The 25,567-nt window shown below is 45.0% G+C and overlaps 1 protein-coding gene across 1 annotated transcript in view; it reads left to right on the top strand.

Moving 5' to 3' along the window:
- The window catches only part of SRGAP3 (SLIT-ROBO Rho GTPase activating protein 3), a 240,152-nt gene that overhangs the window by 27,234 nt on the left and 187,351 nt on the right, over positions 1-25,567 (top strand).

Below are 25,567 nucleotides of genomic sequence, written 5' to 3'. Positions count from 1 at the left end.
TCATTAAGCATGAATATGGCTGATAGATAAGTTATCCAGCTAGAGGTCTTTGTTTCAAAGCACCTAATGGGAGATGCTGAACAAATTCACCACTGCTATTTGAATTGAGGTCTGTGGTGATGTTAGTAATATATTCAATGAATGTGCAAGAATTTACAAAACATGGAACATGTGAGCTTGCTTTAATTAGAACATTTGGTGGCAAGCAACAGAAACAGCTGAAGCTGGTGGTAATGAAAATAGAGTTTATTTAAAGATACAGGGTGTTCGGTGGAACCCTGGTGGGGAAATGCAGTTGGCCTCGGGATGGCCTGGGACCAGGAACTGGGTTGCTAGGGGACCCAGGTTTGTTCTAGATACTAGCTGGTGTACTTTCTCTCATTTTGGCTTCTCTTTGCACATCAGCTTCACTCCTCCTTCTTGGCTATTTCTTCTCTGGCCATTTCTGATATTTCTACATGACATGTAAACAATGGTGGCTGACAGCTCCCAAGTTCATGTTTCACTTGGAGGTGAACACATGGAAAGACTGTCTCTCTTGCTCCTTCTTTCTCTGTTTCTGATTTGTTTTCTTTTCTTCCTCCCTCACTTCAGTGTTGCTGAAGAGATTCTAACTGGCCCGGTTTAGGTGGTCCCTGAACCAAGTTGTTGTGGCCAGTGAGGTGGGGTTAACATCAGAATCGTGTCAGCCAGAATCCTCCTCCTGTTGGTGAGTAGACACTTTCCAAAGAGGAGGGTCTACCCTAGCCCCGCCCTGGCTCGGCATTGAGTAGGTACAAAGTGAAGTTGAATATTTTTATCCACTGACATTTATAAACTACTTGGAAAGTAAAACAAATACATAGTAGTGATGAGAATGTCAGATGTGCTAAATTGTTTCATTAAACAGTGGAGAAGATAATAGTATAAATAGGGGACTAATTTTGCCGTACAGACTTTGAATGGAAAAAGAGAGACAGGAAAGGCTTGTGTGGGCTCACATCACCAGAAAGGGCTTTAGGCAGCAAAGGTGTTCTCTGAAGGTGGGTGGGAAGCAAAAAAATTCTGACTAGGGAGATGGGCATGGGTAAAGACATAGAATTATAGGTAGAAATGTGGTCTGGTTCCGTAACACAAAGCTCCCTTAAAAGGAGGGGGGTAACTGTGGACAGCAGTGGGAGGCACACTCAGGGGTGGGGGCCATTGCTGGAGCCAGTCCACTGTTCTCAGGTTAACTGTAGCAGATGCAAGTGGGGCTGTCACAGGAAGGGTCAGAAGCTAGAGCCACGCCCTCCTGGGGGAGGGGCCCTCCTCCCTCCCCAGCTCCAGGTGGCTGGAGAAAGTCCAAGTTGGCAGGTGCAGGTCTACACAATGGGAGTGTTGGGTATCTGAGATGGGGGTACTCTGTAGTGATGGCAAAATGGTGCGTGCAAAAAGCAGGGCCTGGCCATGGTGTTGGGTAAGTCAGGGACAAGCCCTGGGCTCTGAAGAATAAAGACAGGTACTGTTACTGGAGGGTGGGACAAGGTGGGACTTGAGAGAATGGGATTTGGGGTACAGGACAGAAACCCCAGGAATCTGAAATGGGCCGTGAGGCTGCAGCAGGACTAGCAATGAGAATGGAGTTGCTTTGTCTTTCGGCAAACTGTTCTCCCTTTCCCTCTTCGCAGCCTTCCTGTCCTCCCTCCCCCTGCTCAGGACCTTGCATCCTGCAATTAGCTAATCATCTGGATATCCATGACTGATGTGGCTTTAGCTCTCACCCCATTTTAGGAACTTTTGCATTGGAACAGAAGCGATAAGCGCCTCAGACCAAAAAAAACAACAGTGCCTGGGATGTTAGGACAAAGACACTGAGTTCAATGTCAGAGATCCCATCTGTGCCCCTTTGTGGCAAGAACTCTCACTGGGGATAGAATGAGCCAACAGAATGCCTGCTGTATAGCAGTGAGGCAGCTTTAGCCTCCCTGAGAGCAGCAGATACAGGGCCATCCTGTCGCAGCTGGGCAGCACCTTTAGGGAAGGAAAAGCCCCCAGCATAGGTACCATCTGAGAGCCAGTTAGCTTTAGAGGAGGCCTTGTGTTGTTGCTTGTTTGCAGCCCAGAGAGGCAGGTGGAAAATATGCAGGGCTTGGGAGTCACAGCATCAGGGTTTGCATTCCTGATGGGCCACTCCCTCACTGGGTGAAGTTACTCAATCCCCTGAGTATTTGGAGGTCACGTTATCCACGGGGATACCTTGTGTGCCTGTCCCTGCCACACAGTAGGTGCTCAGTACATAGGTGTTCTAGCTGAATCGCCAGTCCTAGTGAGAGTCACAGCCTTTGCCTGGGTGCCCACCCTTGGCTGGAATCACTGACAGCCGGGAAGCCTCTGATTGGAACTTCTAGTAGCAAGGGACCTACCACCTCATAAATCAGACTATCCCCTCGTTGGAAAGGTTTGCTAGAAAGGTCTTCCTCGGATGGAACTGCAAGGCACCTCTGTCTTTTGGAACAACTCAGAGTAAGTTTAAGCTGGCTGACTCGTGGTAACATTTTCATGATTTGAAGACCACTTTTGTGAACTCCTAAGTCAAGGGTGGGGAATAGTTTATGTCTAATGTGTCACCTGTGTCCCTTGATGGAGAGACCACCTGTTTAGAGATGGTATGATCCCCAACCGAGTGCCAACTATGATGGATTGGTAGTGGCTGCTAGGGGGGCTGTGTTGAGAAGGGTTCTGAGACTGTGTTCCAAGGTCAGTAGGAAAAAATATCATACCTGCCGTGGGCTCAGGGGTGGGCAGTGGTGGTTTATATGCAAAGTGTTGTTTTCTCTGCTAAGCATTCTGATGCTTAGATTCTATTATGCTCTAGATGACTTGTTCCCTGACCCTCTGGTCTCTTTTTCCTGCCACATTTCAGCTTATCAATATTTTAAAAGCCATCTGGCTGCCATATCGTCCACCTAATTCATTTCTAGGGTGGATTTAACCAATCCGGCTGGCAGGGCTGGGGTCTCTCCTAGGGCAGTGTTTTCTGGGATATCTTCCCAAATAGAGGAGGACCAGTTTTGAGTCTGCAGTCCACTGATAAACCTCCCAGATTATTAACATCACTTAGAATATGGAGATCAAGCTAAGCACTGTCTTTCCGAAATACCCTGAACAATTTGAAGGCCCGCGAGACTAATAATACATCCCTTGATCCTGTTAATGCAGCTTAAAGGTTGCGTTAGCTTTCTCCCTGTGTTTGTAAAGCTGAAGCTCAGAGACTCTGCTCTTGACTCTGAGGTTGGCGGGGAGGAGAGGGCGGAGGGAGGTGGGGGGAAGGGCAGGAGAGCAGACCCAGCCAGGACAACATCTCCTCCTGCCCCTTCTGTGCCAGCTCCCTGTGGCATGTGGGTAATGACCACTGGCACGGGGCTCACTGAGGGAGGAAGAACTTCCACTGGGGCGGGGGTCCGCCCCGCTACCTATTTTCTGCCATCACGGTTCTCTGTCCCCCCCCACCCCCCCACCCCCGCCGTCTTCTCCTTGCCTCTGTGACTCTGGGCGGTTTGGCTTCCACAGGGCCAGGGCCTCCAGCCAGCACTGAGGTCCAAAGGCCACAGGGCTCCTTCTGTCACAGTGAGGTTGTCTGCCCTAAATGTCCCTGGACCTCTGTCAGTCTGTGAAGTGTCTCTCAGTCTGCAACAACATGAAAAAAATAAGGACAATGCAGGAATTTTCCCATAAAGCTAACTGTGTGTGATTAAAGACCTGCCTTTTATTCTAAATGATGTTCTTCCTTCCTTTCTGGTGTGTGTGTGAGAGAGAGAGAGAGAGAGAAAGGAGAAATTATACTTTCTTAAACAACTGGGGTTGTTTTTCTCCCTAATACCTTTTGTAACTTTTGCCACCCTTTGTAGACACACCCCCTACCATTTTTGGGGGTGGGGGGATCTTATTTTATTTTATTTTAAGATTTTATTTATTTATTTGACAGAGAGAGACACAGCGAGAGAGGGAACACTAGCAGGGGGAGTGGGAGAGGGAGAAGCAGTCTTCTCGGGCCACGCAGGGAGCCCAATGTGGGGCTCAATCCCAGGACCCTGGGATCACGACCTGAGCCTAAGGCAGATGCTTAAGGACTGAGCCACCCAGGCGCCCCAGGGGATGGGGGGTGGATTTTAGTGACCTGTGAAATCTGGTCGGAAAACTATGGCCTTGTCCAAGGTGAGGCCCATCAGGACTACTCGGTATGTTTCCTGGGATTGTGGAGCGGTGGGGGTGGGGTAGTGAGGGATCCTGGAAGATGAAATCTGGTATCCTAATGAGGCCAATGAGGCACAGGATTGGGCCATGGGTAACTTTTTTTAGGAGTTTAAATTTCCCACAGCTCAATTTACTGTAAAAGCGGCGTTGTTTGGGATTGTGGATTTGGGAGACTCGGTTAATGAGTGCCTGCCTTGTCAATTTTTAGCATGGCTCTGGCAAGTGACTTGGCCCCTTAGCGCCTCAGTTTCTTTGTGAAATCAGAACAGTGGTGCCCTTTTCCTAGGGCTGTTAGGAGAATGACTGTTTGCCACGTTGTTTAGCTGCAAGGAGCCATCGGATGCTGCTTTTTATTGTAGTTATTTCTGACGACATTCAGCTAGTGCTTCTCAGGGCTTCTACTACTGTGCAGACATGCAGTGTTTGCAGGGTGATAGAGGATTCAGAGAAGTGAGGCAGGGATGATGCGTGGGACGGTCCCATGGCGCATTTCGGGCCAGGTAAGTCTTCTCTGAGTGGACCGGCATTGTGCATTGTATATGTGCAATGTACATGTACATTGTGCATTGTACATGTTTAGCATTCCTGGCCCCCTGTGCAGTAGATGCTGGTATTGTGCCCCAGTTTTTGGGGCATACCCCCACGAGTTTCGCGTTCCCCTTGGGATGGTCCTGCCTTCAGGGGAAGAGCCAGTGGCTGAGCGCTCTGGAGTGGTCTGAGACAGTTAAGTAGATAGAGTGTGGAAAAGAGGAGTCTTTAGGGAATGGCCCCGTGGGCTGATACTCCTACAGTGTGCATATTAACACTTGGTATTCTGGTTTTCTGGATGTTGAACAGAGAAGGAGCTTGATGTCACAGAAGGAGCACAGCACAGGGAGACAGGGAATCTGCACTCAGGCTCCACCTTTGCGACTGCCTAGTTGGGGGATCCCGAGAAAGTCTCTTCCTTTTCTGGGTCTCATCTGTAAAATGAAGGGTGTGGAGAAGATGGTCCTCTCTGGCTCCAGGATCAAAAGGGAAATGGCTTAGATTTGAGTGAGACCAAAGGAAGAACCTGCTACTTGTCATGCTCTGAAGAGGGAGGAGTAGGCCTGACTGCTCACCTTTGTCTGGACTGGGAAAGATGAAGTCTGATGGGGAGGCCGGGGCTTGAAGAACTGACCGACCGAAGTGGCTGCCGAAACCAGGTCTCTTCGTTTTTAAATTGTTTGTTTAAATTTAGTTCATGTTTTGAATATGTAGTAGAGACACATACAAAGCATTATAAATATAATGGTAAGTACTCCTTCACATCCACCCAGCTCCCCTGCCCCAAAGGCCACTTCAGTTTCACCTCCCAGGGATAGTTTTGTCTTGGTTTCTTTGACCCAGGACTGAGAAGATGGTTTTCAGCATGCCGTGGTTGTTCTGCCTTTAACTTTCTGGTCTGAAGGGTGAGAAATTTGATCCTCCTGTAGCATGTGGTTAGTTTCCTACAATGAGTTTCCCCTATTAGTCATAGTTTCTATTTACTACTCTTGGGTAGAGATACAGCCTTTTTCATTTCTCTCCATTTCCCCCCACTTCCAAGTTCCCTGTCCTTCATTTGAATCAGGGAATTCCATAAACACAGATCAAACTTGAGATAGGACATCTGGACACTGTGCATCTTCGCCATCGTGGATTTCAGAGGGGGCTCATTTCACATAATTGTCTATTTTGATGATTTCCAAAATGGTTTCAAAGCCTCATATTTTTTTTTTGTCTTGGAGCTTAACTCAGTCCTGCAAGTAACTGCTTTTTTTCTCATCTGGTGTTGTAAAGTTTATGCCCAGTGAGTGGGAAGCACTCTTGGATGTTAACTGTATAGTGAGGGAAGAACTCTGGACTTGGAAGGAGAAAACCTGGGTTTGAGTGCAGAACAGGCTGCTTTCTTGCTGTGTGATCTGTGGCAAACTGCTTGGCCTCTCTGAATCTTTGTTTCCTTATCTGTAAAATGAGGGTTGTGCTACCTGCCCTTTACAGCTGTTTTTAAGGTTACATAGGGCAATGATGTGAGTATACTTTGCAAACTGTTAAGAACCTTACAATTATCCTTATTGTAATTCTTTAAGAAGTATTTATTGAGCTTCTGTTGTGTTCTAGATACCAGAGATAGTGTGGGAAATGAGCTTATATTCTGGTGTGTGTGTGTGGTGGCTAGTGTAGGGGCATGAAGGAAAGTAGGGAGACTGGCAATAAAAAGGTTAATAATAAGCAAATTCAGATAATGGTAATTATTACAAAGAAAATAAAATGGAGTAATGGAATAGAGAATGAATGGGGGGAGGAGGATTGGAGTTCTTGATAAAAGAGCAGGAAAAACCTCTCTAAGTTGACACCTAAATGTCATGTGAAGAGCTGGGAAACCAAATCCAGGCCTAGGAAGCAGCAAGTGCAAAGGCCCTGGGGCAGGAACAGCAAGCTTTGGAGAATAAAAAAAAGAAATAAGGAAAGGAAAAGAAAAGGGGGAAGGTATACTGTAAGAAAGTGGATATAGTAGGCACAAAGTGAGCATGGTAGAGAATGTCTCAAGAACCGGTGGTGAGGTTGGCCAGAATAGAGCCATAGAGGGCCTTGTGGACCATGTTAAAAACTTGTATTTTATTCTCTGTGCAATTAGAGATTTTAAGCAGGGAGATGACAGATCAATTTCTCCTTTAAAAAGACCGTCCTCCTGGAATGTGGAGAAGAGATCATTGGTGGGCAAGGATAGCAGTGAGGCGAGTCAGGGGTTATCACAGCAACCTGGGCAAGAGATGATGCCTGCACATCAGAACAAGCTCAGCTAAAATCATCCTCGAGGTATTTGGGTATGAAGCTCATGTAATTGGTTTCATATGAAAAGGATGGTCTCCTGGTGTAAAGTTTGGTGTTCTCTCTTTTCCTTTTGCCTATCTGCTTTGCTCTCTCTCAGGAGTATGGAAGGGGTTGAAGTGAGTAGGGAGAAATTCTGCATTTCCTTTTTAGAGGATGCAGGGGTTTGGACTACATGGTCCTGTAATTAATAAGCAAACATTTAGGGGCGCCTGGGTGGCTCAGTCGTTAAGCATCTGCCTTCGGCTTAGGTCATGATCCCAGGGTCCTGGGATCGAGCCCCGCATTGGGCTCCCTGCTTGGTGGGAAACCTGCTTCTTCCTCTCCCACTCCCCCTGCTTGTGTTCCCTCTCTTGCTGTGTCTCTCTCTGTCAAATAATAATAAAAAAAAAAAGATTAAAAAAAAATAAGCAAACATTTACTGACCATAGGAAGATTTTTCTAAGCCTTTGGTTTTCACCAAAGGTGAAAACTTTGGTTTTCAGACTTTCCTGGGGACAAACGGGGCATCTGCCCAGAAACCTGGCAAGGAATAGTCTACATGATTTGTATTGACAATGGGCACAAGGAGCAGCAGTGATAACCAACACAGGGCCACCCAGATGGCAGGGCAGGTTGTCCCCTACACAAGGGCACCTGGCTGAGAGGAGGGCCTAAAACCCAGTCCGGACTCCACCAAGCAATTTGCTCTGGTGTGGAGCTAAATCAGCAGGAGAAGGGGCTGTCTTTTTCTAACTGGCACCAAGGCACCATCTGGTTTAGCAGTAGTCCTCCCCAAAACTCTTGGAGTTTCTGCTCTGTGGCCTGGTTTCCAGGGTTTGTCTTCACCTTAATTATTCGAGTCAGTCAGGATTTCTTTTAACAAATATTTATTGACTACTTATTGTGTACCAGGTAGCGGGTTTATATTGATGAACAGACAGACATGCTTCCTGCCCTCATGAAGCTTATAGTCTAATAGAGTTCACTCCATCTTTCTTTCTTTGTAACAGCTAGAGAGCTTCCTCTTGGGGAAGCCTGGGCTGATCTCAGCCCCTCTACTCTGAGTCATTAGATGTTGGCACCTGACTTGGAAGCACCTCTTGGGGTTGGGGAACAAACCACCACCCACAATACACATCTCAGTCCAGATTTTCAGGGATGTGGGACCAGCGTGTCTTTGGGTTATGATTAGCACAGCTCCTTCATTCACCTCTGATTAGGAGAAGAAAAAAAAAAAGTAGCACTATGGTTTCCATTGGTAAAGGGAAAGATTTATCCTTGAGACTTAGAGTCTTCATAAAAACTCTACTTAAAATATGTACACTTTTGGGACATCTGGGTGGCTCGGTTGAGCATCTGACTCTTGATTTTGGCTCAGGTCATGATCTTGGGGTCCAAGGATTGAGCCCTGTGTCAGGCTCCACGCTCAGCAGGGGAGTCTGCTTGAGGATTTGCTCTGTTCTCTCTCCCTCTGCCCCTCCCCCTGCTCGTGCTCTCTCTCACTCTCTCTCTCTCTCAAATAAATCTTTGAAAAAAATATGTACACTTTTCTGTATGTCTGTTACACTTCAGTAAAAGTTAAGAAAATACTGAAGTTTTTGAGCTGCCAAGGTCTGAGCTTAGAGAACTCAAGACAGGGAGGCGGGTCAGGTATATAGGTGAGGCCTTCCTGGGGTCTCTGTATCTTGATGGGGTCCTTAGGCCCTTGATGTCATTCTTCAGCTTAATGACTAATCAGATTATTTTTATCAACCTTTGAGAAATCCTTTTTTTTTTTTTTTGGCCAGCCAAACTCAAAAGAAATTGCTTTATAAGCCAAGGTATCCATAGAGAGGTTAACACTGGGGGATACATCTCTCCAGGGCATTCCTCTTCCCAGTTTTAAGGTGGCTGGCTGGGAAACAGAATTAGTCATTGTTTGGGGAGCTTGGAATGAGAGAAAGACAGAGATGGGTGGTTTTCAGATTTTTATTTTCCAGGCTGTGGTGGAGCTGGGAGAATGAGAGATTCCATACATCTTGTGACCAGATGTGGCATTTTTAACTGGGACTCAGCAGTATCAACAAAACAGAGTCCATTTAAAACAACACTGCTTTCCTTACCTATTTATTTTAATTTTTACATTGTATTTTTTTAGATTATAAAAGTAATGCCCACTTCCCCCTAATATTTTATTAAGAAAATGTTCAAACATATAGCAAAAATACCTAGTTCTAAGAAAATCATATATATGTGAAGTGCATCATAAAGAAAGTAAAAGGTTCTTATAATCCTGCCTCCTGGAGAGAATACCACTGTTAACCTGTTTCCTATATATTCCTCCAGAATTTTTTCTGTGTGTATACTAATATATATTATGATTGCCTTAACAATCATATAATATTATTCATACTATTTCATTTCTTTTAGGAAAATTTAAGTTTTTCTTGGACATCTTTGCCTGTGAGAATTTATTGATTTATCTCATTTTATTTTTAAAATAGTTTTACTGAGGTATAAATTATGTACCATAAAATTCACCTGTTTTAATTCATTGACCTGTATAATTGACTTTTTTAGTAAATTTTCAGAATTGTGCAACTAACACCATAGTCCAATTTTAGAATGTTTCTGTCACCCCTAAAATATTCCTTTTGCCCATTTGCAGTCACTCCCTGTCCTCATCTCTGTCACCAGGCAACCACTAATCTATTTTCTGTCTCTATAGATTTGCCTTTTATGGGCTTGCATATAAGTAGAATAAAAAATATGTATTTTTCTGTGTCTAGCTCCTCTTAACAAACAGAGTGTTTTTGAGGTTCATTCATGCGACAGACCTTTGTTCCTTTTCAACAGTGTTACATTTTAGGATATTCTTCATTTTGTTTACTTACCAGTTGGTGGATATTTGGGTTGTTACCAGTTTTTGGCTAGTATGAATATGCTGCTGTGGACATTTGTGTCCATATCTCTATGTGGATGTATGTCTTATTCTTTTTGAGTGCCTATACAGATTTCCATTTTGTGTTCAGCCAAACCTCACTGGTGGCCATTTACTTGTTTTTTGTTGCTTTTTTTGTTTGTTTGTTTTTGATGAACAAATAATGCTGTATTGAACATTCTTTTTTTTTTTTTTTTTTTTAAGTAGTCTCTACACCCAACGTGGAGCTCAAGTGCATGACCCTGAGATCAAGAGTTGCATGGTCTTTTGACTGAGCCACCTGGGCTCCCCTGTATTGAACATCCTTATACATATATCTTTATGCATATGTGTGAATGTTTTTGGAGGATATATATATTTAGAAGGGGAAGTTCCTAGTCAACAGATGTAAACATTTGACATTTCAATAGCTAGTATCAAATTGTCTTCCAGAAGCCGCACCAACTTCTGTCTCCCGCCCCTGACAGCACAGGACAGTGACCATTTTCCCTTGTACTTGTCAGTGCAGGCGAAAATGAATATTTTAGTTTTTCTAATATCATAAATGAAAGATGTCTTACTGTCATTTTAATTGATATTTCTTTTATTATGAGAGAGGTTTTGACCATTTTTTGTCCACTCCCAATTTTCCAGTGAGTTGCTTATCTTTTCCTATAGCTTTGAAATAACTCTGTATTTTGGGAAATTGGCCTTTTGCTTATAAAATCTACTGTAAATTTTTCATTCCTCTGCTTATCCTTTCCCCCCCCCTCAAAAATTCTGTTCATGGTCGTTGTGCTATACAGATGTTTTACATTTTTAAGTAATCGTATCTGTTAGGGACAAAAAAATAATCTGTGAACATTTTACAACTATCACTGAGATATTTATAATATCCCCAGAAGGCGGTGAGGAAGGTAAAATGTTGATGGGAGAGAAAGCTGAGGGACGTTATATGCGCTTCATCTACCAAACATCTGGACGGTTAAAAGATTTTTCCCCACTCTCTATGTAGTTGTTTTGGTGTCATATAAGCATAACCTCCACATATAAGTGTAAAGCCTGAGAACTAAATCTGGACATTTTTTGCTTCCCAGCCCCTTGCTAATAATAATTATGACAGCTGACATGAATCGAATGCATACAATATGTCATTGGTTGCTGTTAATTGTTGCAATCACTCTGTGAGAGAGGTACAGTTATTTCCCCATGGAAAAAGGCACAGGGATCTTTTAAGTAACTTGGTCAAAGTCATACAGCTAGCAGATGCTGGGGCCGGGATTCAGACTTAGGTTCACCTGACACCAGAACGTGTGCTTAACTAGGACTCCTTTCATTATCCCTTCCTAAAGCATTCCATGAATTGACTTAGCTTTGGACAATAAGAGGATATTTCAAGAGGGCTTTAGAAAGGGACTTGGCAACATCTGTGGGTTCTATTCTTAACACCCCAAAACTCTTCTCTTTTCTTGTAATGAGGAGAGAAGGCATGCATTTGCAGTAGTCTGGGGAGTTGAGGCAGGAAGAGTAGATGATGGGTTTCTAAGACCCTTCTGAGTTTTCTGTTTGCTACATGGCAGAAATGAGCTGGCTGTTGGCAATTAGATCTTGGCCCAATGGAGGGAGGTTGGGATAATGAAAGAAGAGAGGTGCTTCAGGCTCTAGCTCTGAAGTCAAAATGGTTTCTAGGTGGGCATTTTTCTGCCTGGGATATTTTGACCCTGGACAATCCTAGGCTAACCTGGATAGGTCTGGGGATATTGAAGACCTAGAAAGAATATGGTCAAAATACATAAAAATCTTGGGGATCTGGGAAAAGATGGGCATACCCTTGCTCATTTATTGTTACTCAAGAAGCCTAGGGTGCCAAAGGCAACTGTGAGAGGGGGGCACAAAGATGAATGGAGCCTGTTCTCAGGGGACTCACTGTCTGGGTAGGGAAGAGGGATCTGTTCAAAGAGTAGTTGAACTAAAGTAGAGGCAGTGACTTGAGAGGTTCAGCTAAAGAGCTGGGAGGCAGAGCAGAAGGAGCACAGACTTTGCAGCGATATAGACCAGGCCTTGAATTATGTCCTAAGATAATGACAACAACAAGAGCATTTGTTGAGCACTTACCATATGTGCTGCATGGTTTGGCAGACAAGGGCATCCTCTTCAGGATTGAAGGACTTATCCTTAGGTCCTGGGGGAACTGTTGGCTGACAGCCCTCAGCTGTTGACCCCCTTGGAGAACTGCCTCTGCTGAGGAGAGCTGTGTAGCTTAAGATTACACCCCCTTCTCAGCTGCAGGTGTGAAGGCCCTGCTCCCTCCCCCAAACCTGGGATAACTGTGAAGGGCCCTCTAAATGTCAGTGCCTCCACTGGGACTGTTGGGGCCCAACTTCTCACTCTACCCAGTCCTACTTCCTTTTCCTTCCTTCCACAGGGTTTGAAACAAAGAGCGCACCCTAAAAAACTTTCCGTATGATGATCTCATCTTGGAGTTTGCTTCCCAGGGGGACCCATTCATGGGACATGGATGATCTGACTATTCTCACACAGTCAGCCCCCTGAGCTGGGATTACTTACTCTAGTTTATAGGTGAAGTCACTGAGATTTAAGGGAGGTTGAATGGTTTGCCCAGTGGCATTACATGGCAGATCTTGGGTTCAAACCAAGTCCAGTTATGCCCAAAGCACAATCTTTCTATATCTCCACTGTGTAGGTGTGTGGCTTTAAGAACCGGAAACCATGGGGTTATAAAATTAGATTGCTGGTAGGAAATTCAAAGTTCATTTGGTTAGAGCTCCTGTTCCTTCATCTCTGGACCCGAGATTCTCAGATCCAGCCCTGAAAGTCTCACATCCTGGGAATGCCTTTACTCACTGGTGAGCCAGGGTTTTTGGTCACCCGATGTGGAGGATTGACTGAAGTACTCAATGAATCCATCCAGCCAGTCATCCATTCATTCAACAAATGTTCTTTGAGCATTTGTTGTGTCCCAGGTATCACTTTAGGGACGAGAGATACAGCAGTAAACAAAGCAAACTCCCTGCCCTCTTGGAGTTGCCTTTCAGCAGAGGGAGGCAGATAGCAATGAACTAGACAGAGAAATGCATAATATCAAGTAATGGTGGGTGCTATGAAGGAAAATGAAGAGAATAAGGGGATGGAGGGTGTTGAGCTGAGGGCAAGTAAGTGTTCTATTTTAGAAACAGGGAACAAAAAGCCGCCTGGAATGGGGGAACCTCTGGCTAAAGACCTGAATGAAGGGAGGAACTGGCTACACAGATGTCAGTGCAGGGCATCCCAGGGAGGAGGAATGACAGGGGCCAAGGCCCTGGGCATTAGCAGGTTTAAGAAAGATGGAGAAGTTGGGTGGCAGGAACATGATGGACCAAGGGGGAGAAGAGATTGAAGAGGCATCAAGGGGCCATAATCCTGCAGGGTCTTGGGGGCAGGGAATAAAGATCTTGTGTTTTATTGCAGGTGGATTTGGAGGAGGTGAGTGATACCATGAAGTCCATGTTTCCAAGGGGGTTTCGTGACTGTTGTGCTGAGAATAGATGATAACAGATGTCATTTCCATTTCCTCCCTGGATTATTTCTATTTCTCTTTGAGGACAATCAGAGAGGTTTCGTGGAGAACATCATTATTTAAGAGCACGGGCTTAGGAATCAGACTCCCTGAGTTCAGATCCGGGTTCTGCCACTCACTAGCCCTGGGATCTTAAAACTATTTGCTTAATATGTGTAAGCCTTTTCTTCCTCATCATTAAAATGCACATAATCACAACACCTGCTCTGCGAAGTAGGTTTGTTGTAAGGATGAAATGTGATCATGCTCATGGAGTTTAGCAGAGCATCTGCTTTTCTTTTATAGCTGATTCTTTTTAATTGCGGTAAAATATAAAACTGACCATTTTAATTCTTTTTAAGTGTACAGGGCAGTGGCATTAAGTACATTCACTTTCTTGTGCAGCCATCCCGACCATCCCCCTCCAGAGCCTTTTTTCATCTTCCCAAACTGAAACTCTGTCCCCATGAAACACTGACTCCCTGCTCCCTCCTCCCCCCAAGCCCTGGTAGCCACCATTCTACCTTCTCTCTCAATGAGTCTGACTACGTTAGGGACCTCATATAAGTGGAATTACACAGTGTTTGTCTTTTTGTGACTGGCTTATTTCACTGCTTAAGTTCCCTCCACATTGTAGCATGTGACAGAATTTTCTTCCTTTTTGAGGCTGAATAATATTCTACTGTATGCATTTACCACATGTTTATCCATTCATCCACTGATGGACATTTGGGTTGCTTCCACCTCTGGCTATAGTGAACCATGTACTTGTGTTCTGTAAGCACTGGACTTATCTTTGCTGTAATTTTGATCTTGATTTGTGTAAGTGGTGGGAAATGGTAAGTACTCCAGACCAGGAGGCAGGAGATATAAATTCTAGATTTGCATGAGGCCGTCTCATTTACTCAGTCTGAGCCTCAACGCTCTCATCTATGAAATGGTGATGCTAATGCCTACTTCAGGGGTCTTGTTATAAAAGTTTGAATTAGGGGGCGCCTGGGTGGCTCAGTAGGTTGAGCTTCTGACTCTTGATTACAGCTCAGGTCTTGATCTCAGGGTGGTGAGTTCAAGCCTCACGTGGAGCCTACTTTAAAAAAAAAACAACTCAAATTAGGGCGCCTGGGTGGCTCAGTTGCTTAAGCGACTGCCTTCAGCTCAGGTCATGATCCTGGAGTCCCGGGATGGAGTCCCGGGATGGAGTCCCGCATCTGGCTCCCTGCTCAGCAGGGAGTCCGCTTCTCCCTCTGACCCTCCCCCCTCTCATGTACTCTCTCTCTCTCTCTCATTCTCACTCTCTCAAAATAAATAATAAATCTTTAAAAAAACAACAACTCAAATTAGATATATTTTGCAAACTTTAGAGCTATGCTATCCAATATGGTAGCCACCAGCCTACCAAGCACTTGAGATGTGGTTAGTCTGAATTATGCCATGCAGTACATGTAAAATACACTCATATTTTGAAAACAGTACAGAATAAAGGGAATGTGAAATATTCCATAATAATTTTTATATGGGTTACTGGTTGAAGTAATGATGTTTCGGATATATTGGGTTAAGTAAAATATATTATTAAAATTAATTTCACCTCCTTTTATTTTTAATGTGGCTACTAGAAAATTTGAAAAGAAACGTGTGGCTTGCTTCATATTTTGATTGGACACCTCTGGGCTAGATTTCACTGGGCATTTTCAGTCTAGGCTCAGCAATTTTCTGGGTGTTCCTCCCCGCTTAGTTAAGGGTCTGAAAGGAGATTCTCTCCCAGAGGTCCAGGCGGACAAATGATTTACATCACTAAGGTGCTGCAGTCTAAATGGTGATCAATGTTTATGGCTCATGGAAGCTTAAACAAGCCGAGAGAATAGGCTCAGTCTTGCCACAAAAAACGTCCAGCCATTAACGTGCAGCCTCCCGGTTCCCTCTACAAAGGGAGGTTTCAGCGTCGCCACTCTGCTGGGATTTGTGATTTAGCTCCGTGTTCCCCAGTGACAATAGATTTCTTCATTTCAAAGCCTAACTCCTACAGAGGCTGGGGCTGTGGGGGGTGGGGAGGGCAGGCAATTTCCCAGCTCAGGCCTCTGTGTATCACTAACTGTATTATCACAGTTTCTTTAGGGAAAAACCATGCTTTCATTTAGGACTTAAAAAAAAAAAAAACAACAACAACAACAAAAAAAACCAGACCCTAGGGAGAGTTAAGATCCGTTTGGTACGGTGTTTGGGTGAAATTTTTTTCCCTTATGGGGTTAGAAGAGAAAAGAATTTCTATTTTGCAGCTGGAAGAGAGCTTTTGTGTATGTACCCCTCCCTCTTCTCTCATTTCTCTCATTTTATCTCTCAGCCGATAGGATATTCAGGGAGCTGAGGCAGCGTAGTGTTCAACAGAAATAGAGATAAAGTTCAGAGCCGAATCCCGTGGAAGCGCAGAGATGCGTACGGCTCAGCTCCAGCTGGAGGGTGCGGGAGACGAAGTGGGAGTGTGGGGGGTGTGGCTTCCCCTAGGCCAGTGAGCTGCCCAGAGCTGAGAGGCCGCGCCCTCAGGTTTCCACTAATGTATTCTGTCATTCAGGCAGACCCTCTACCCTCTCCACTTCTCCTGAGTGGCACAGAAGGCCTTGCTCCCTAGGATTTTTGTTACATGTGATCTTCTGCCTTGGGGTCTAGTTTCCAAGATGAGTACCCGATGCTTCATGCCTTCTTGCATTCACAGTTAGGGTGGTGGTCTCCCAGTGAGGGAAATCCCAGATCATCCCATGAGTGGGCTGGGGTTGGTGGAAGCAAGCCTTCCCTAGAGATGTCAAATTCTATGTGAGGTCTGACTCCTCCTGTTTTGGTGGGGGAGGCTCAGATGGAAGGGAGATATACTGGCTGAGCAGTCAGGAGACCTGGCTCCATCAGGGTGTAAGCCACTTTGGCGCACCCTGGTCTTTGGGTCTTCATCTGTAGAATGAGAAAACCGTTCCAGCCCTGCCTACCCTGCAAAGTTGTTCTGAGGACCAAATGAGACCCTGGTTATGAAAACAATTTGCACATTTTATTTATTTATTTATTCTTAAAGATTTTATTTATTTATTTGACAGAGAGAGACACGGCGAGAGAGGGAACCCAAGCAGGGGGAGTGGGAGAGGGAGAAGCAGGCTTCCCACCGAGCAGGGAGCCCGATGCGGAGCCAGATGCGGAGCCAGATGCGGGGCTCGATCCCAGGACCCTGAGATCATGACCTGAGCTGAAGGCAGATGCTTAACGACTGAGCCACCCAGGTGCCCCCAATTTGCACATTTTAAAGGGCTGTGTGAACTCAGGATATTATCTTCGCTTTTCCTGCGACACCTTGCTTAATGACTTAGTGAGTTAGTTTACAAATATTTTTATGCCCTTACTGTGTGCCAGGCATGAGCTAGGCATGGACGATACAAAGATGAGTGAATACATTCCCTGCCCTTATGGAGCTCATGGCCCAATGGAGGGGAAAGGCTAAAAACAGGTAATTGCAATGCAGAGGATAAGAGCTAAGGGGAGGGTAAAGTCAGGGGCTGCAGGAACACAGAAGTAAGTGATCTATCCCAGCTTTGGTGATTGGGGAGGACTTCCTGGAGGAAGTGACTTTTAAATGGAGTTGCAGGGATGAACCCATGTGGTAAGTTTTCAATAAATATTTGTTGAATGAATCAGATAATTAAACATGCTGGTAGCTTCAAGGATAACAGCCCCAGTGTTCATTTAGCAATTTATACATAGGAATCTGACTCAGAAAGGTTAAGTCATTCCCTAAGGTATATGCTTTCTTCACCCTCTAGAGCATCTCTGGAAAGAGGCTCAGCTGAAGGCTGTGGGCCACCAACCCTGCAGGCAGCCAGGGAATGGTGCCGAGGTTCTGGAATGGGGAACGTAGGCTGGCAGGAGAAAAAATCGAGGTGTACGCTGTGAGACCCAATATCAAAGGCCTGCACGCTCAGTGGTGAATCAGGCAGAATGTCAGCTTGGGGCTTCCCACTGAGCGAAAGAAGAGTTGCGAAGGGGTGGACGGAGCTGGGGTAGGAATCCAGGAGAGGGCTCGGGATGAGGCAGATGGGCAGTTTCCATCTGAACAGGGGCAGTAAACCTCTGCTGCAGGTAAGGGTCGTGGAGAGGGCCCAGGTCTTTGCCAGAGCAGGGAAGGATAGTGAAAGTCAGAGTTATGCTTGTCCTGGGGCCTCCTCAGGTGAGTTTTCAGCCTCCTGGAACGGGGGGCTCAGAGGGTGATTAAGGCTTGACTTCACAGAAAGCCTGGTGTTTGGATTAGCTGGTGTCTTGGGAGGAGACTGAGCCTTTAGGTGGTCCAGCTGTGGGGACAGGAGAGGCCGAGTCCAGAAGATACAGTGGGAGCTGACACCACCCTCTCTTCATCAAGGAACAGTCTCCAGAATCCCCAACCCAACTGCTGCAAGGGTGAGCTAATTTGGCCTCTGCTCCCACCATACCCGTTTCCATGGATACATTTCAAGCCTCAGTCTGGTCATCTTCAAAAGCATCAAAGGCAGCAAACCCCATCCGTGCATAATCTTTTGTTATAGCTGCACAAACAGCTTTTGTAATAGCCCTTCCCCCATCCCTCCCACCCATCCTCCTAACCAAAGAAACTGGCTTAATTTGTGGCACAGTCACCCACTGACAGAAGCATTGGACTTTTTTCTGGAAGTTTTGAAGACCTGAGTTTGAATTCCAGCCTTGTCATTTGTAAAATGCAAATAATAGCACCGAGGGCATAGAGGTGTAGGGATTAAATAAGATAAATGTATCTGAAAATGCCTAGCACATTGCCCAACTAAATGTTAGTTTCTTTCCTCTCTTTCTTTGTCAGTTGAGCCACTCGGAAATCAGGGTTCTCCAGTAGCACCCACAATCCTTGTACAGCATCTCCTTGTGTGTTGCATGCACTTAGTACTGAATAAGCTGTCCTTGATGTCAGTTCACTTCCCCTGGTGGCTAACGTCTAGTGCTTTGACTGGAGCCCCATAGGGGGGGTCTCTCAACCGTTCTTTCTGCTGGCCCCCAAGTTTGGGAGGAACCAGTTATAGGGCCCTGAAGGTAAATGGACCAGTGTCTTTCTCTCCCTTCTTGAGGCCAAGTCTTTGCTGGGAGCGTGCAAAGGCACACAGAGGTGGGGGAAGCTCCTTGCCTCCTGAGAGTCTGTTCCAGCAGATGGCTCTGCTGCAGTTCTGCTTAGGAGGTTAATGGACACCAGATGTCTGGGCAGGCAAGCTTTCATTTTCTCCTGGAACCACTTAATTTGGCTGAACATCTGCCTTGGCTTCCGGGCTTTTCCGTCACCTGAGCTTCAACACTGGTTCAGTCACCACCAGTGGACATCAGAGGAGCTCCCTTGCCCCTTTCCTTCCTCAGGGTCTTGGGGTATACTAGCCTGATTTGTGAGAGGTAGAGGTGGTGGTTGAGAGGGGACAAGAGTGGTCCATGGTTGCCTCCTGTCACTGTTCTTCATGTTTGGTCTGTTGTCACTGCGCCTTCCTGTTGGAAAACCAGTTTTAATCCAAAAGAATGGTGTCTGCCTGATTAGAGAATATGTCTGTCTGGACCAACATTGGCTGGCTGTCCAGGGCAGGGAGGTGGGGAAGAGTCTTTGGAAATGACTTGAAGGAGGTACCTTCATGCTCACCCCTCTTCCTGCTCCATGGCCTTCACTCATGCATTTCTAAACCATTGATGGCTGATGATCTCAGGGGGCAGTTGCGACTTGAATTGTGCTTTGAAAGTGCCATTTTGTTGTTGGTATCACTGGTTTAAGCATTGGCATGTGTCAGAGTGACCTGAGGAGTTTAGTAAGGCACAGACTGCTGGACCCCACCACGTCAGGAGGTCTGTGGTGGAGCCCAGGGATCTGCATTTGAAGCAAACATTCCAGGTAACCAGGCAGGTAACTTTACACTATTCCAAGCAATGTGGCCTGGAACTCTGTCTTTTGGGGTTCTGGAATTTCTTCTGCTTTCTATTTCAGGGATGCACATACGTATTCATGTTTGTTTGTTTGTTTGTTTGTTTGTTTGTTTTTCCCCTTCTTTGCCGGGGAAACTGCTTATCCAATAAGATCCAGATCAAAAATGGCTTCAACTGTGAGACCTTTTCTGAACGCCCTTTTATTGGGCGATTGACTTACTTCCTCCTTTTCTTCCATAGCACTTTGCAGGTACTTTTATAGGACAGCACAACTCACATTTATCATGGGCTTTTAGTGCTGCGTGGGGGCAGGGAGCTCATCCTCTTCATCTTTCTATTTACCCTAGAACGTAGCATAATAGCATGTCATAGGCACCAATAAATATTTATTGACTGAACACAATAATCCTTGTAGTAAATAGGGTCTTCATAAAGTATATTCAAATAAGACAATTTTAGTTTTGATAATATAGCTTATTTATCTTAAAAACAAAATATATTGTGACATTTAAAGGACAAATAATTTTCTTCTCATGGTTCATGGCTCTAATCCTCAAAGGACACAGTTTACTACCTTTCTGGCTACTGCTCTTTTTTCATCCAAGCACATAAATGATGCCTTGCATGTAACTGCCATATTATCAGCCCCTGCTTTAATCAGTTTGCTTTTATTTATTTATTATTAAAAACATTTTTTTTAAGTAGACTCCATGCCCAGCGTGGGGCTTGAGCTCATGACCCCAAGATTAAGAGTTGCATGCTCTCCTGACTGAGCCAGCCAGGCACCCTAGTCAGTTTGCTTTTAAATGCCATTTGCATGGTTACTAGCCAACCTGTAACCTATGTGGCATTTTGTAGTTCCTAAGGTCTTTTTTTTGAAGCCTTGATTTTTTTTCTCAAACATCTATACTTTAATGTCTAGAGTAATATTGGCCTCCTGCTTCTTTTTTGTCATAGTTCCTCTGTTTAATACCTCCAGTTGCTTTCTTTCTCAGTGGCAGGTTTCCAGTGGACAGGTATCACATGTTTGCAATTGTTTTTGGACAGGGCTTGGCACATCCAGTCATAATGAAACATCTAGAGTGTTAGACACTTTATAAAACACTTTCTCATCAGCCATGCTTTGAGGGAGAAATACTATTATTTCCCCTTTAGGGTCTCACCAGCTAGTAAAAGACATATCCAAAATTTGAAGGCAATTTTCCTCCCTTCTAGATTCCATGCTTTCAAAAATAATCATTGCAGCAACACTTATAATATAACAAACAAAGGCACAACCTATATAACGTCCAACAGGAAGAGACTAGCTAAGTGTTGGATGGCATCTTAGTCAGCTCAGGCTACTCTAACAAAATACCATGGATTGGGTGACTTAAAAACCAGACATTTATTTCTCACAGTTCCAAAGGCTGGGAAGTCCAAGATGAGAGTGCCAGCATGGTCAGGTTCTCAGTGAGGGCTCTCTTCTGGCTTGCAGATGACTGCCTTCTTGCTGTATCATCACATGGTGGGGAGAGAGAGAAAGAGAGGGAAAGAGAGAGTGTGCACGCAGGCAAGTGGGCATCAGAGCCCTGGTCTCTTCCTCTTTTTACAAGGACACTAATCCTCTTCTGGGGGCCCCACCCTCATCATGACCTTATCTGAATCTGATTACCTCCCAAAGGCCCCACCTCCAAATACTAGGACATTGAGGGTTAGGACTTCAAAAAAGGAGTATGGAGGCAGGCACATGCATTTAATTCCTAACAGATGGTCACAACCATTTGATGGAATATTACTCAGTCCTTAGAAACAAGGCCTCTGAAGGCAATATAGCCACATGTAGACGTTTTTATTGTCATGACAATGATGTGAAATGAGCAAGAGAAGAAACATGGGAAAATGAATGCCGTTCAGTTGTTGGTGGGGGTGAAATGCCGTGATTCTTTTCTTTTTTTTTTTAAATTTCAGTCAGTGTTGCTAGAACATCAGTGTTGGAAAACAAAAACACCACACCGAGAACACCCTCCCCATCCCCCGCCTTTGCCACTACATATTTGCACTTTATTAATGCTTCTGAGGTGCTGATGAAGTGAGAACAACTTTCAGCTCCCAGAGAGCAAGTGTGTGTGCGTGAGTCACAGGAGTGTGGTCTGACGCAGATGATTAAGCCTGTGGCAAATGCAGAATTAAGTAACTCTGATAACAGAGCCCTGGAGCATCCTTCTTGGAGATTAAACCTTTCAGGCTTTTAGCAGCTGAGAGGTGCTGGGGATCGGAGATAGCAGGCTTAGAAAGGAAAAGAAGGGGGGCACATATTAGATGGGGATGGGAAGGAAAATGCATCCCATTAGGTTAGTGCTCTTTTCCGAAATTGGCTGTCGCCTGGAGTTGCGGTGGAAAGCGTACCATCATCTGGGGAGAGGGCAGTGTGTCTGCCCGCTTCCTGTCCTCTTGCTCGCCTTCCTTCAGGCTGGAGTTTTGGTTTTGTGTGCTGGCCTATTCTACCAGCCTGTTTGTGTGTGAGTTTTCATCCTCACTTGCTGACTGATCCTGTTTTACATTTGAATGACCTTCAAAATGTAAGGGCGGTTTTAGGCCTTTCTGAGAAGAGGAAGGACTGGCTTCTCTTCTTTCCTTTCCTTGCACCTATTCATTCAATACATAATACATAGCTTGCCCCTTTCTTGTGCTGGCCACAGTGCTAGGTGCTGGGAATAGACAGAGATATGGTCTTTGCCTTCATGGAATTTAAAATTAAACATTGGTTATTCAGGACTGGCTACCCACTTTGCGGGGCCCGGTACAAAATGAACATGCAAGGCCCCTTATTTGAAAATTATTACGAATTTCCAGACAGCGTTGGCAGAGCACCAAACCAAGCACCCTTCTGAGCGCTGGGCACTAGGTAGCTTGTATGTACGCAGGTTGTGTATCCAGGAAGCTGGCCCTGAAGTTGTTTCTTGCAAGCACGTTGCATAAGAAGAGGGATTTATTCCTTCTTTATTGGCCCGGTCTTCCTTATCACTGTGTGCAGAAATTGAGCAGCCTCAGAAGAAGTGTTACCTTTGACTCAGTGGGCCTGCATAGAGAGACAGTAGAACACAGATAAAAGACAGTGTAGATATATTTTTTTTAGATTTTATTTATTTATTTGACAGAGAGAGAGAGAGAGACAGCAAAAGAGGGAATACAAGCAGGGGGAGAGGGAGAAGCAGGCCTCCTGCCGAGCAGAGAGCCCGATGCAGGGCTTGATCCCAGGACCCTGGGATCATGACCCGAGCTGAAGGCAGATGCTTAACGACTGAGCCACCCAGGTGCCCCGTCAGTGTAAATATTAAATACCTTTTCGTTGGCCACATGGACATACACAGAATGGTCAACTTCTCTGAAAATATCTGGACATAATCAAATATATGATAAAGGAAATCTTTACCATGCAAAGTTTTGTCCTTGGAAGCAAATACATAGGCAGTTGATCAGTCTAATTACTCTGGGCCTGAAGGGTTTTTTTGTTGTTTGCTTTCTTGATTTTTGAGAATAGTTTTCTTTTTCTTTTTCTTCCCCCAAAGATGTTATTACCAAAGATAATGTATTTTATGCAAATTTACCAGAAAGCAACTGTTCAGTAAATAACAAGATTATACCAGTTTACTGGTAAGTGTACTTAATCCCTGAGCAATAGGCTTTGGTAGAATGCCCGTTTTGTGTGGTGATGCCGAGGAGGGAGTTTACCTGTTTCTAGCAACAGCCACCTAGTGGAAAGTAGTAATAGAACTAACAGTACCTACAAGAAGGTAGTTTCACATCTCTCAAAGTGTCCTCTAGAATATTAATTTTAAGGGAGAGATTCTATCTAAATTGGTTAATTTGATTCTGTTCTCTCTTGAAGATTTACCATTCATGTGACAGTCCCATGGCATCGAAGAAGCCCTTAACACTTGCAACACAACATTATGTGATTGTGACACCTGTTTTTATTTTTTTTTTTAAGAAAGTTTCAACTTTTTTTTTTTTTTTTTAAGATTTTATTTATTTATTTGAGAGAGAGAATGAGAGGTAGAGAGCACGAGAGGGAAGAGGGTCAGAGGGTCAGAGGGAGAAGCAGACTCCCTGCTGAGCAGGGAGCCCGATGTGGGACTTGATCCTGGGACTCTAGGATCATGACCTGAGCCGAAGGCAGTTGCTCAACCAACTGAGCCACCCAGGCGCCCTGACACCTGTTTTTAAAGAGTAATAACTCGCAACTATAATCTCTGTGGATGTCTATGTAGTTATATAGATAATATATGTATAACTCTAGCAATCTATGTATAAAACGGATTCTAAAGACTATGCTGTGGGAGACATTGGTGATAACACTTATAGACTTTTAAGATGCATGGTCTGGGGTCACGGGATCTAGGTTTGAGACCCACTCACAACCATGAACAAGTTACGAGGCCTTTCAGAGACTGTTGTCCCGCCCGTTAAGTAATAATACCTGCGTCACACAATCGTATAGATTGAATGAGACACTAGGTCTGAACATTTTGTAAACTGTTCAGTTGTCCTGCAAAACACTTCATGGTTATTGAAACGATATTGAAATAAATAGCAACTGTTGTCTCTATCTGCGAGTGAGTAAACTGAGGCCTAGAGAGGTTAAGAAGGGTATCTGGAGTTCAGAGCCACAAAATGGCAAAGGCAGTCTCCTCAAGATATATTTTAAACCAGCTCTGCTTGTAGATTTTAGTTTAGAAAACAGGCTACCTCTTTGCCTGATGAAACAGCCAGCGGCGGATGTTGGCATCAAAAGACTAACTTTTCCTTCCAGCTTTTGACATCTGATGTTAGCAGAATGATGAATTCAGAGGTGGCAGATTTCAAGAGGATTTGTCTCCTTCGCAGGCCAGCACACCCTGTTATCTATATGAATCTCTTCTTTTTTTAAAAAGGATTTTATTTATTGATTTGACAGAGAGAGAGAGAGCTCAAGCAGGAGGAGCGGGGGAGGGAGAAGCAGCCTCTTTGCTGAGCAGGGAGCCCAACGTGGAGCTCAATCTCAAGACCCCAGGATCATGACCCGAGCCGAAGGCAGACGCTTAACCAACTGAGCCACCCAGGCGCCCCTATGAATCTCTTCTTTACTGAAAACCAGCAGTGAGGGCGATTTGAAAGAGGCGGTAGCTTTTCCTGTCAGGAATGACAGGGGCTTGGTGCGTGTGATTTATTGAAGGTGTGCCCTTCAGGAAAAACCTGTAAGGGGGGAGGGCCTCAGGAGAGGGTAGAGGGAGAAGCTGAGGGGGAAGAGGTCTCAAGTCTAGCCTTGGCTTGATTCCCTGGGGGCTCCTGAATTAGTCATATTCCTGAGTTGTTCCCTGGATGAGATGGGGCGGCCAGACTTTTGCACCCCCATGTCAGTCACAGGTCTCAGGCTGTCAGGGCTGGAATGGAATGTAAATCAGTGATGGGCTGGAACTGAGTCCTAAGGGCTCACTGGAGCAGATTGTCGGATTTTTAGGCATTTTGTGAGCCACTATTAAAATGAAATTATATAAACATATAATTAAATAAACAATACTAAAAACAATAGTAATAGTAATAGATGTTCAAAACTCCTCACTTCCTAATTATTTTACTACAGTTTTCTTTTGGTGCTCTTGTGGTTCTTTTTGCCTGCTAATACCTTTTTGGTGGAAATACCATGGGGCAAAGGGCTGTTGTCTGTCACCTCGCAACTCCACAGTCAGTGATGTCATGTTGGTAGCTGGGTGGGAGTATTTACACCAGGGAAAGTGGCACTCAAACCAGGCCTCCCTCCTCCCCCGCTACCAGAGAGCTGGTTGTTAAACATTTGCTAGCATAGCACAGGGTGTAATCTCCTGGGGGAGGCAGCTTCTCCCAGCTGGGCAGGCAGGGTGGGAGTTGTCCAGGGGAGGGGGCAGCTGGAAGCCACTGGCAACCAGCACAGCAGCTGAAGGGGAGTGCAGGCATGGCCTGGAAAAGGGGAGCTGATGGGGCACCAACAGTGTCTTCTGTACTGTGGCATGTCATTTGACGCTTTCTCCACGTCCTGACTTGTAGCACCCTCTCTTCTGTTTTTGCAAGTTTCCACGGAGAGGAAGGAACAATGGAATGTTAAGTCTGGAGTTGCCTTCTGGTCTTGGCTTTGCCACTACCTTGCATGT

This window comes from Zalophus californianus, chromosome 1, assembly GCF_009762305.2.
Source record: "Zalophus californianus isolate mZalCal1 chromosome 1, mZalCal1.pri.v2, whole genome shotgun sequence".
Classification (NCBI taxonomy): domain Eukaryota; kingdom Metazoa; phylum Chordata; class Mammalia; order Carnivora; family Otariidae; genus Zalophus; species Zalophus californianus.
The sequence above is the reverse complement of the archived record's forward strand: the minus strand, read 5'-3'. Positions and strand labels throughout refer to the sequence as shown.